Raw genomic sequence first — 11255 nt, 5'->3', positions numbered from 1 at the left:
TAGAATTTTTTTGCTTTTGCGATCAACCCTGAATTAGGCCCCTTTCTTGTAAATCTGCATTGCAGAGACCTCTTATACACATAGGGCAGGGATGGGGAACCTTCGGCCCTCCAGCTGTTGTTGAACTACGCATCCCAGCATGCCCTGCAACAGTTTTAGCATGGCCAAATTGCAAAACTGTAGCAAGGTATGCTGGTATGTGTAGTTCAACAACAGCTGGAGGGCCGAAGGTTCCCCATCCCTGACATAGGGGGTCATTCAGAGTTGATCGTAGCTGTGCTAAATTTAGCACAGCTACGATCTTCCATGACATGGGGGGGGACGCCCAGCACAGGGCTAGCCCGCCCCGCATGTCAGTCCAGCCCCCCTTGCAGAAGTGCAAAGGCATCGCACAGCGGCGATGCCTTTGCACTTCAAGAGTAGCTCCCGGCCAGAGCAGCTTTAGCGTGCTGGCCGGGAGCTACTCATCACTGCCCGGCCAGCAGCGGCTGCGTATGACGTCACGCAGCCACTGTGGCCCGCCCCCCCGTTCGGTCCGGCCAACGCAGGCCTGCGTTGGCCGGACTAAACCCACGAAACGCCGTGCAAAAGCTGCCGTTCCGCCTAGCGATCGCCTCTGCCTGTCAATCAGGCAGAGGCGATCGCATCCCTGCTGCGGCCTTCTGCCGTCTGGCATGCGTCGACGCACTACGGCGCATGTGCAGCAGGGACCTGTTCGCTCTGCTGCGTTAAAACGCAGCGAGCGAACGGGTCAGAATGACCCCCATAGTGCCCACACCCATGAGAAAAGTGACAGAGTACTACCTATACAAGTACCTCACGACACATGTCAGTGAAAGGGGATTACATATATGAGAGTAGCGTTCATTTAATATCCATCCTGTGTGTGTGATTTTTACCTTGAGTTGGATACTCTGATTCCAAGATAAAGATGTAATCATTTTGACTGCACCTGTGTAATTATCCTGTGGTATTAAAGCTGCACTATTACCAGCAAAACATTTATTCTCCCTTTAGCAAAAGCCTGGGGCTCCTCTGTGCAGCCATTTTAGCTGGTACCCAGTCATAACTGGATCACAACTTTCTGTATTTTTATTTTTAACAGCTCAAGAACTATAAAAAATTGTACTCTATATGTAAGTGCAGAAAACAATACCCCTTTTCCGCTGCCACTATAACCCAGGGTATTGCTGGGTTAACATGGGTTGCGGCTCAGTGGAAAAGGGTTAACTCGGGTTCAGTGACCGGGAATACAACCCTGGCTAGCTTGCAGGGTTGGTGCCCGGGTTAAGGAGCATCTGACCTGGCTCCCGTTTACAGCATTTGGAGGTCCTCATACCTGCACACAGTGACAGGACGCTGCTGAGCTTCCTGGTTCCCATTGTGCGGACACTGAATGGGTGGTGGGACCAGAGACGTCAGGGGACAGATCTGAAATCTTTGCTGGTGCTGCTCAGACTCCCGGCGCTACTGTACCTGTGTGCAGTGTAAACGGATCCAACCCGGGAAAAAACAGGGTTGGAGCCACGGTGTGAAAGGGGGTTTTCTGCGTCACCTCTGAGGTAACTCTCACTCCTTACTACCTTTAAAATTGGATTATGAAAATTATGGCAGATTTTTTCTTCTGTATAGAATCTTTGTATTCCAATGTATCTGTTGCGTATTATTGTGATACGTTTAATTAAAACTTTTCTAAAAAAAAAAGGTGTTCTGGGTCTGACCTGCTGCGGAAGTGTGTTCAAATTCCAGGTCAGAAAAGTGGAATAAGTGTTGTCTACGGCAACAAACCAGATCCTACCTTGTTTTTCTAGGATAGTTTAGAAAATGAAAGCAAATGTGTGATTAGTTGCTGTGGGCTACTTTACTTTTTATGCAGTTAGATGTATCAATGGCTAAGTGCTGCCAAAACTCAGAAAACTGCCATTTTTGGAGGTTTGACTGAGTTCCCTATATGTTTGAAGCTACAGAAAGTGAATCGTTCCTGATAGTTAACACCATCTATAGATGGCTTTGCATAATAGAAGCAAGACTATGGGCTTCTTTCTGCATTATTCCCTGGGAGGGATACAATATGATCCCTCCCAGTGTTCCCTTGCTGAAGGCTGGGCATATGTGGAAAGTTCCTTGGTCATAAACCTGGAAGTCCTGTCTTCACAGAGGACAGCCCTTATCAAAAGAGCTGTCCTTTGCAATTTGAGTTGGGCACTACTAAATGCAGCTTTGCATGCGATCAGTAGTGGGATCTATCACATTCAAAACAAGATTTGTGATACATTCATCCCTATGGTTGGAGGAGCATTCATTAGTTAGAAACATTGGTGGTCATTCCGAGTTCGCTCGTTGACGTTTTTTGCAACGCAGGGATTAGGTGGAAAATGCGCATGGTACGCAGCGCGCATGCGTTAAGTACTTTCACACAAAACTTAGTAGATTTACACAAGCTCGCAACGTTTTTCCATCGCTCGAGTGATCGTAGTGTGATTGACAGGAAGTGGGTGTTTCTGGGTGGAAACTGGCCGTTTTCAGGGAGTGTGCTAAAAAACGCAGGCGTGCCAGGTAAAAACGCAGGAGTGGCTGGTGAAACGGGGGAGTGGCTGGCCGAACGCAGGGCGTGTTTGTGACGTCAAACTAGGAACTAAACGGACTGAGGTGATCGCAATCTAGGAGTAGGTCTGGAGCTACTCAGAAACTGCAAGTAATTATTTAGTAGCAATTCTGCTAATCTTTCGTTCGCAATTCTGCTAAGCTAAGATACACTCCCAGAGGGCGGCGGCCTAGCGTTTGCATTTCTGCTAAAAGTAGCTAGCGAGCGAACAACTCGGAATGAGGGCCATAGAAACATAGAATTTGACGGCAGATAAGAACCACTATAAGATAAGACCATCTAGTCTGCCCCTTTTTTTTTCATCCTTTAGGTAATCTCAACCCTTTTTGAACCTTAATTTTTTGTAAGGATATTCATATGCCTATCCCAAGCATGCTTAAATTGCTCTACAGTCTTAGCCTCTACCACCTCTGATGGGAGGCTATTTCACTTATGCACTACCCTTTCTGTGAAATAATTTTTCCTTAAATTTCCCCTGAACCTGCCTCCCTCCAGTTTCAGTGTTTGTCCTCGAGTTCTAATACTTCTCTTCCTTTGAAGAATGTTTCCCTCCTGAACTTTGTTAAAACCTTTGGTATATTTGAAAGTTTCTATCATGTCTCCCCTTTCCCTTCTCTCCTCCATACTATACATGTTAAGATCTTTTAGCCTTTCCGGGTAAGTTTTGTGATGTAGGCCATGCACCATTTTAGTTGCCCTTCTTTGTACACTCTCTAATGTATTTATATCCTTCTGGAGATATGGTCTCCAGAACTGGACACAGTATTCGAGATGAGGCCGCACCTATGACCTATACAGTGGCTTTATTACTCTTTTCCTGCTGATTCCTCTCCCTATGCAACCAAGCATCTGACTTGCCTTTCTCATTGCTTTGTTGCATTGCTTTCCTGCCTTTAAGTCACTTGAAATAGTGACTCCTAAATCCCTTTCCTCCTCAGTAGTTTCCATTATAGTACCCTCGATACTATATTTAGCCTTTGGGTTTTTGAGACCCAAGTGCATGATTTTGCATTTTTTTAGCATTAAACTGTAGTTGCCATGTTCTTGACCATTTTCAAGCCTAGCTAGGTCATCAATCATTTGTCTTACCCCTCCTGTGTGTCTACCCTGTTGCATATCTTTGTATCATCTGCAAAAAATAAGAATTTACTTACCGGTAATTCTATTTCTCGTAGTCCGTAGTGGATGCTGGGTACTCCGTAAGGACCATGGAGAATAGACGGGCTCCGCAGGAGACTGGGCACTCTTAAAAGAAAGATTAGGTACTACATCTGGTGTGCACTGGCTCCTCCCTCTATGCCCCTCCTACAGACCTCAGTTAGGGAAACTGTGCCCGGAAGAGCTGACATTACTAGGAAAGGATTTGGAATCCAGGGTAAGACTCATACCAGCCACACCAATCACACTGTACAACTTGTGATAACTATACCCAGTTAACAGTATGAACAACAACTGAGCCTCATTCAACAGATGGCTCAGAACAATAACCCTATAGTTAAGCAATAACTATACACAAGTATTGCAGAAAGTCCGCACTTGGGACGGGCTCCCAGCATCCACTACGGACTACGAGAAATAGAATTACCGGTGAGTAAATTCTTATTTTCTCTGACGTCCTAGTGGATGCTGGGTACTCCGTAAGGACCATGGGGATAATACCAAAGCTCCCAAACGGGCGGGAGAGTGCGGATGACTCTGCAGCACCGAATGAGCAAACTCAAGGTCCTCCTCAGCCAGGGTATCAAACTTGTAGAATTTTGCAACCATGTTTGACCCCGACCAGGTAGCAGCTCGGCAAAGTTGTAAAGCCGAGACCCCTCGGGCTGCTGCCCAAGAAGAGCCCACCTTCCTCGTGGAATGGGCTTTATCTAATTTAGGATGCGGCAGTCCAGCCGCAGAATGTGCAAGTTGAATCATGCTACAGATCCAGCGAGCAATAGTCTGCTTAGAAGCAGGAGCACCCAGCTTGTTGGGTGCATGCAGGATAAACAGCGAGTCAGTTTTTCTGACTCTAGCCGTCCTGGAAACATAGATTTTCAGGGCCTGGACTACGTCCAGCAACTTGGAATCCTCCAAGTCCTGAGTAGCCGCAGGCACCACAATAGGTTGGTTCAAATGAAACGCTGATACCACCTTAGGGAGAAACTGGGGACGAGTCCTCAATTCTGCCCTGTCCATATGGAAGATCAGATAAGGGCTTTTACATGACAAAGCCGCCAATTCTGACACACGCCTAGCCGAAGCCAAGGCCCAAAAGCATGACCACTTTCCACGTGAGATACTTCAACTCCACGGTCTGAAGTGGCTCAAAACAATGTGATTTTAGGAAATCCAACACTACGTTGAGATCCCAAGGTGCCACTGGAGGCACAAAAAGGGGCTGAATATGCAGCACTCCCTTAACAACGTCTGAACTTCAGGCAGCGTCTTTCCTAGCCTTTAACAGCGTAGGAATCACTTCATCTGGAACGCCCTTTTCCGCTAGGATCCGGCATTCAACCGCCAAGCCTTCAAACGCAGCCGCGGTAAGTCTTGGAACAGACAGGGCCCCTGCAGTAACAGGTCCTGTCTGAGAGACAGAGTCCATGGGTCCTCCGAGATCAATTCTTGTAGTTCTGGGTACCAAGTTCTTCTTGGCCAATCCGGAACTACGAGTATAGTTCTTACTCCTCTCTTTCTTACTATCCTCAGTACCTTGGGTATGAGAGGAAGAGGAGGGAACACATAAACCGACTGGTACACCCACGGTGTCACTAGTGCGTCCACAGCTATCGCCTGAGGGTCTCTTGACCTGGCAAAACAATTTTTTAGCTTTTTGTTGAGGCGGGACGCCACCATGTCCACCTGTGGCCGTTCCCAACGGTTTACAATCTGCGTGAAGACTTCTGGATGAAGTCCCCACTCCCCCGGGTGGAGGTCATGCCTGCTGAGGAAGTCTGCTTCCCAGTTTTCCACACCCGGAATGAACACTGCTGACAGTGTGGCTTCTGCCAACGCCATCCTGCTTCTTGTGCCGCCTTGTCGGTTTACATGGGCGACAGCGTGATGTTGTCTGACTGAATCAGCACCGGCTGGTTTTGAAGCAGGGGTTCTGCTTGACTTAGGGCATTGTAAATGGCCCTTAGGTCCAGAATATTTATGTGTAGGGAAGTCTCCTGACTCGACCATTGTCCTTGGAAGTTTCTTCCCTGAGTGACTGCTCCCCAACTTCGGAGGCTTGCATCCGTGGTCACCAGGACCCAGTCCTGAATGCCGAATCTGCGGCCCTCGAGAAGATGAGCATTCTGCAGCCACCACAGCAGAGACACCCTGGCCCCGGGGACAGGGTGATCAGCCGATGCATCTGAAGATGCGATCCTCACTTGTCTAACAGATCCCACTAAAAATTCCTTGCATGGAACCTGCCGAAGGGAATTGCTTCGTAAGAAGCTACCATCTTTCCCAGGACTCACGTGCAGTGATGCACCGACACCTGTTTTGGTTTCAGGAGGTCTCTGACCAGAGATGACAACTCCTTGGCCTTCTCCTCCGGGAGAAACACCTTCTTCTGTTCTGTGTCCAGAAACATGCCCAATATCAGCAGACGCGTCGTAGGAACCAGCTGTGACTTTAGGATATTCAGAATCCAGCCGTGCTGTTGTAGTACTTCCTGAGATAGTGCTACTCCGACCAACAACTGCTCCTTGGACCTCGCCTTTATAAGGAGATCGTCCAAGTACGGGATAATTATAACTCCCTTCTTTCGAAGGAGTATCATCATTTCGGCCATTACCTTGGTACATACCCTCGGTGCCCTGGACAGACCGAACGGCAACGTCTGGAATTGGTAATGGCAGTCCTGTACCACAAACCTGAGGTACTCCTGGTGAGGTGGGTAAATAGGGACATGTAGGTAAGCATCCTTGATGTCCAGTGACACCAAAAAATCCCCCTCTTCCAGGCTTGCAATAACCGCCCTGAGCGATTCCATTTTGAACTTGAACTTCCTTATATAAGTGTTCAAGGATTTCAATTTTACAATGGGTCTCACCGAACCGTCTGGTTTCGGTACCACAAACATTGTGGAAAAGTAACCTCGTCCATGTTGCAGAAGAGGAACTTTGATTATCACCTGCTGGAGGTACAGCTTGTGAATTGCCGCCAGTACTACCTCCCTTTCCTTGGGAGTAGCTGTCAAGGCTGATTTGAGGTAACGGCGAGGGGGAGACGTCTCGAACTCCAGCATGTATCCCTGAGATACCTTGTAGAACCCAGAGATCCACCTGTGAGCGAACCCACTGGTCGCTGAAGTACCGGAGACGGGCCCCCACCGCACCTGGCTCCACCTGTGGAGCCCCAGCGTCATGCGGTGGACTTAGTGGAAGCAGGGGAGGATATTTGTTCCTGGGAACTGGCTGTCTGGTGCAGCTTTTTCCCTCTACCCCTGCCTCTGGGCAGAAAGGACGCGCCTCTGACCCGCTTGCTTTTCTGAGGCCGAAAGGAATGTACTTGATAATACGGTGCTTTCTTAGGCTGTGAGGGAACCTGAGGCAAAAAAGTTGACTTCCCAGCTGTTGCTGTGGATACGAGGTCCGAGAGACCGTCCCCAAACAATTCCTCACTCTTATAAGGCAAAACTTCCATGTGCCTTTTAGAATCAGCATCACCTGTCCACTACAGAGTCCATAATACTCTTCTGGCAGAAATGGACATTGCATTAATTCTAGATGCCAGCTGGCAAATGTCCCTCTGTGCATCTCTCATATATAAGACTACGTCTTTAATATGCTCTATAGTTAACATTGATTCCCTTGACAGGGATACTATTTTGCTATCTGACAGGGAATCAGACCATGCTGCTGCAGCACTACACATCCATGCTGAAGCAATAGCAGGTCTCAGTATAGTACCTGAGTGTGTATACACAGACTTCAGGATAGCCTCCTGCTTTCTATCTGCAGGCTCATTTAAGGCGGCCGTATCCTGAGACGGCAGTGCCACCTTTTTTGATAAGCGTGTGAGCGCCTTGTACACCCTAGGGGATGTCTCCCAGCGTAACCTATCCGTTGGCGGGAAAGGGTACGCCATTAGTAACCGCTTAGAAATCACTAGTTTCTTATCTGGGGAACACCACGCTTCTTCACACAATTCATTTAACTCATCAGATGGGGGGAAAGTCACTGGCTACTTTTTCTCCCCAAACATAATACCCTTTTTTGTGGTAACCGGGTTAATGTCAGAAATGTGCAACACATTTTTCATTGCCGTAATCATACATCGGATGGCCCTTGTGGATTGTACATTTGTCTCATCCTCGTCGACACTGAAGTCAGACTCCGTGTCGACATCTGTGTCTGCCATCTGAGGTAGCGGGCGTTTTTGAGCCCATGATGACCTCTGAGACGTTTGGGCAGGCGCGGGCTGAGATGCCGGGTGTCCCAAAGCTGTTACGTCATCGAACCTTTTATGCAAGGAGTTGACACTGTCGGTTAATACCTTCCACATATCCATCCACTCTGGTGTCGGCCCCGCAGGGGGCGACATCACACTTATCACACTCATCAAACATGTCGACACAGCCGTACCGACACACCGCACACACACACACACACACACACGGAATGCTCTGAGGACAGGACCCCACAAAGTCCTTTGGGGAGACAGAGAGAGAGTATGCCAGCACACACCACAGCGCTATATAACCAGGGATTTACACTAAAGTGAGTGATTTTTCCCTATAGCAGCTTATTATACACAGTTTGCGCCTAAATTTAGTGCCCCCCCTCTCTTTCTTACCCTTGAAGCCTGGAAACTGCAGGGGAGAGCCTGGGGAGCTGCCTCCCAGCGGAGCTGTGAAGAGAAAATGGCGCCCGTGTGCTGAGGAAGATAGCCCCGCCCCTTTCTCAGCGGACTTCTCCCGCTTTTTTATATGCTTTATGGCGGGGGATTATGCACATATACAGTTTATTAGCTGTATTATGTGCTATTTAGCCATGTAAGGTATTCTAATTGCTGCCCAGGGCGCCCCCCCCCCAGTGCCCTGCACCCATCAGTGACCGGAGTGTGTGGTGTGCAGAGGGAGCAATGGCGCACAGCTGCAGTGCTGTGCGCTACCTTAATGAAGACCGGAGTCTTCAGCCGCCGATTTTCAACTTCTCTTCGGTTCTTCTGGCTCTGCAAGGGGGACGGCGGCGCGGCTCCGGGACCGGACGACCGAGGACTGGGCCTGTGTTCGATCCCTCTGGAGCTAATGGTGTCCAGTAGCCTAAGAAGCCCAAGCTAGCTGCAAGCAGGTAGGTTCGCTTCTCTCCCCTCAGTCCCACGTAGCAGTGAGTCTGTTGCCAGCAGATCTCACTGAAAATAAAAAACCTAACAAATACTTTCTTTCTAGGAAGCTCAGGAGAGCCCCTAGAGTGCATCCAGCTCTGGCCGGGCACAGATTCTAACTGAGGTCTGGAGGAGGGGCATAGAGGGAGGAGCCAGTGCACACCAGATGTAGTACCTAATCTTTCTTTTAAGAGTGCCCAGTCTCCTGCGGAGCCCGTCTATTCTCCATGGTCCTTACGGAGTACCCAGCATCCACTAGGACGTCAGAGAAAGGCATAATTTCCCTTCAATACCATTTGCAATGTCACCAACAAAGATATTAAAGAGAACTGGTCGGAGTACAGATCCCTGGGGTACTCCACTGGTAACATTTCCCTCCATAGATTACACTTAATTCCTGTTTCCTATCCTGCATCCAGGTTCTTATCCATTTGACTATTTTATAATCCACCCCCACACTTTCAAGTTTATTTAGCAGTCTGCGATGTGGTACAGTGTCAAATGCCTTACTAAAGTCTAGATATGCTACATCTACAGCTCCCCCTTGATCTATTATTTTCATCACAGAGTCAAAAAAGTCAATAAGATTTGTTTGGCATGATCTCCCACCAGTAAATACATGCTGTTTTGGATCCTGTAAGTTGTTTGCTTTAAGATATTCCACAACTCTTTCTTTTAATAGTTTTTCCATTACTTTCCCTACTACTGATGTAAGGCTTACTGATCTGTAGTTACTTGCTTCTTCCTTGCTTCCACTTTTGTACAGTGGAACTACATTTGCTCTTTTCCAGTCCTCTGGAATGGCACCTGTATTTAATGACTGGTTAAATAATTCTGTTAATGGTGCCACCAGCACATCTTTTAGCTCTTTTAGTATCCTTGGGTGTATCCCATCTTGCCCCATTGATTTATCCACTTTTAGTTTTGAAAGTACAGTTAGGACCTTCTCCTCTGTAAATGTACTTTCATCTACCTTATTTTTATGAATGTCCTTGTAACTTAACTGTGGCCCATTCCCTTCTCCTTCTGTAGTAAATACTGAGCAAAAATATTTAGGTGATCTGCTATTGCCTTGTCTCCCTCCACCAAATTCTCATTCTCTGTCATAAGTCTTATTATTCCTCCATTTGATTTTCTCCTTTCATTTATATACTTAAAAAAAGTTTTGCCCCCTTTATCTACTGACTGGGCCATTTTCTCCTCAGCTTTTGCCTTTGCACGTCTGATCACTTTCTTAGCATCCTTCCGTCTGTCAAGATACACCTCTTATTTTGAGTCTGTTTGTATTTCCTAAAAAGCCATCTTTTTTGCTTTCACACTAGTTGATACTTTCTAGTTGAAAGTTGGCCCTTTGTTTACAAGATTTGAACCTAATAGAACACATTTGAGGTGTAGTTTAATGTGCTCTAAATAGCAGGTTTAGGGGTTATTAGGGAATTGTGGAGCATTATTCAGGATGCATGGTGTATACTGTTCGCACAGTACTCCAGAGAGCTTGTGGAGTCCATGCCCTGTTGTAATCCGATTGAAAGGAGGATCTATGAATTACTAGAGAGGTGTCAGTTTTCCTGGGTGTATACCAGAAACAAACAATGAGGATGAGATAACTAGGTTAAACATATATAATTCAGTCAAGTAAGATCTAATGAGATTAATTATTAATTGGAATACATATTTGGGCTGATGGATATACTGTAGCAATACTAAAAGCTATGTGAGAATGGTACGAAGACATGGGAATGATATGGAATGGGGCTATAGGGCGGGATGCAGGGACGTGTAGTCAGGGGAGGCAGGGGAGGCAGTGCCTCCCCTGTCATAATGATTAAAATAATAAAAAGAAGATATTTATAACACAGTCTGTTATAAATATCTTTTTTTATTATTTGAATAATCCCCCCCTCCCCTGTGGCTGCGTGTGAGGCAGCGGGAGAGGTGCCTCCCGCTGCTAATACTAAAAGTCCGGGCAGCGGGGGGCGGGCAGGGGGCGGGGCGCAGCAATGGGCTGTGAAAGCCCATTGAAAATGAATGGGTAAGCGGCACCTATACTGGTGCCGCAATGACAGGGGCGTGCGATGAATGCACGCCCCTGTCAGTGCCCCAGATGTGATTGGCCCAGCGGATCCAGTGCTGGATCCGCTGTCCAATCACCCCCTTCCCGGCTGCAGCAGGCGCCGTGGGCTGTGTGGGCGCCCGCTGCAGCCAGCACCGCTACTATGGGAGAGACGTCATGAGTCATGACGTCTCTCCCATAGTACAGCAGAGACGAGCCGGCGGACAGAGACGGAGTTCAGCGCCGCAGGAGCGGTAAGTATGTGTGTGTGGTTTTTTAATTTTTTTTTAT

The sequence above is a fragment of the Pseudophryne corroboree genome, chromosome 2 (assembly GCF_028390025.1).
Source record: "Pseudophryne corroboree isolate aPseCor3 chromosome 2, aPseCor3.hap2, whole genome shotgun sequence".
Classification (NCBI taxonomy): Eukaryota; Metazoa; Chordata; class Amphibia; order Anura; family Myobatrachidae; genus Pseudophryne; species Pseudophryne corroboree.
This window is presented reverse-complemented; position numbering follows the sequence as displayed.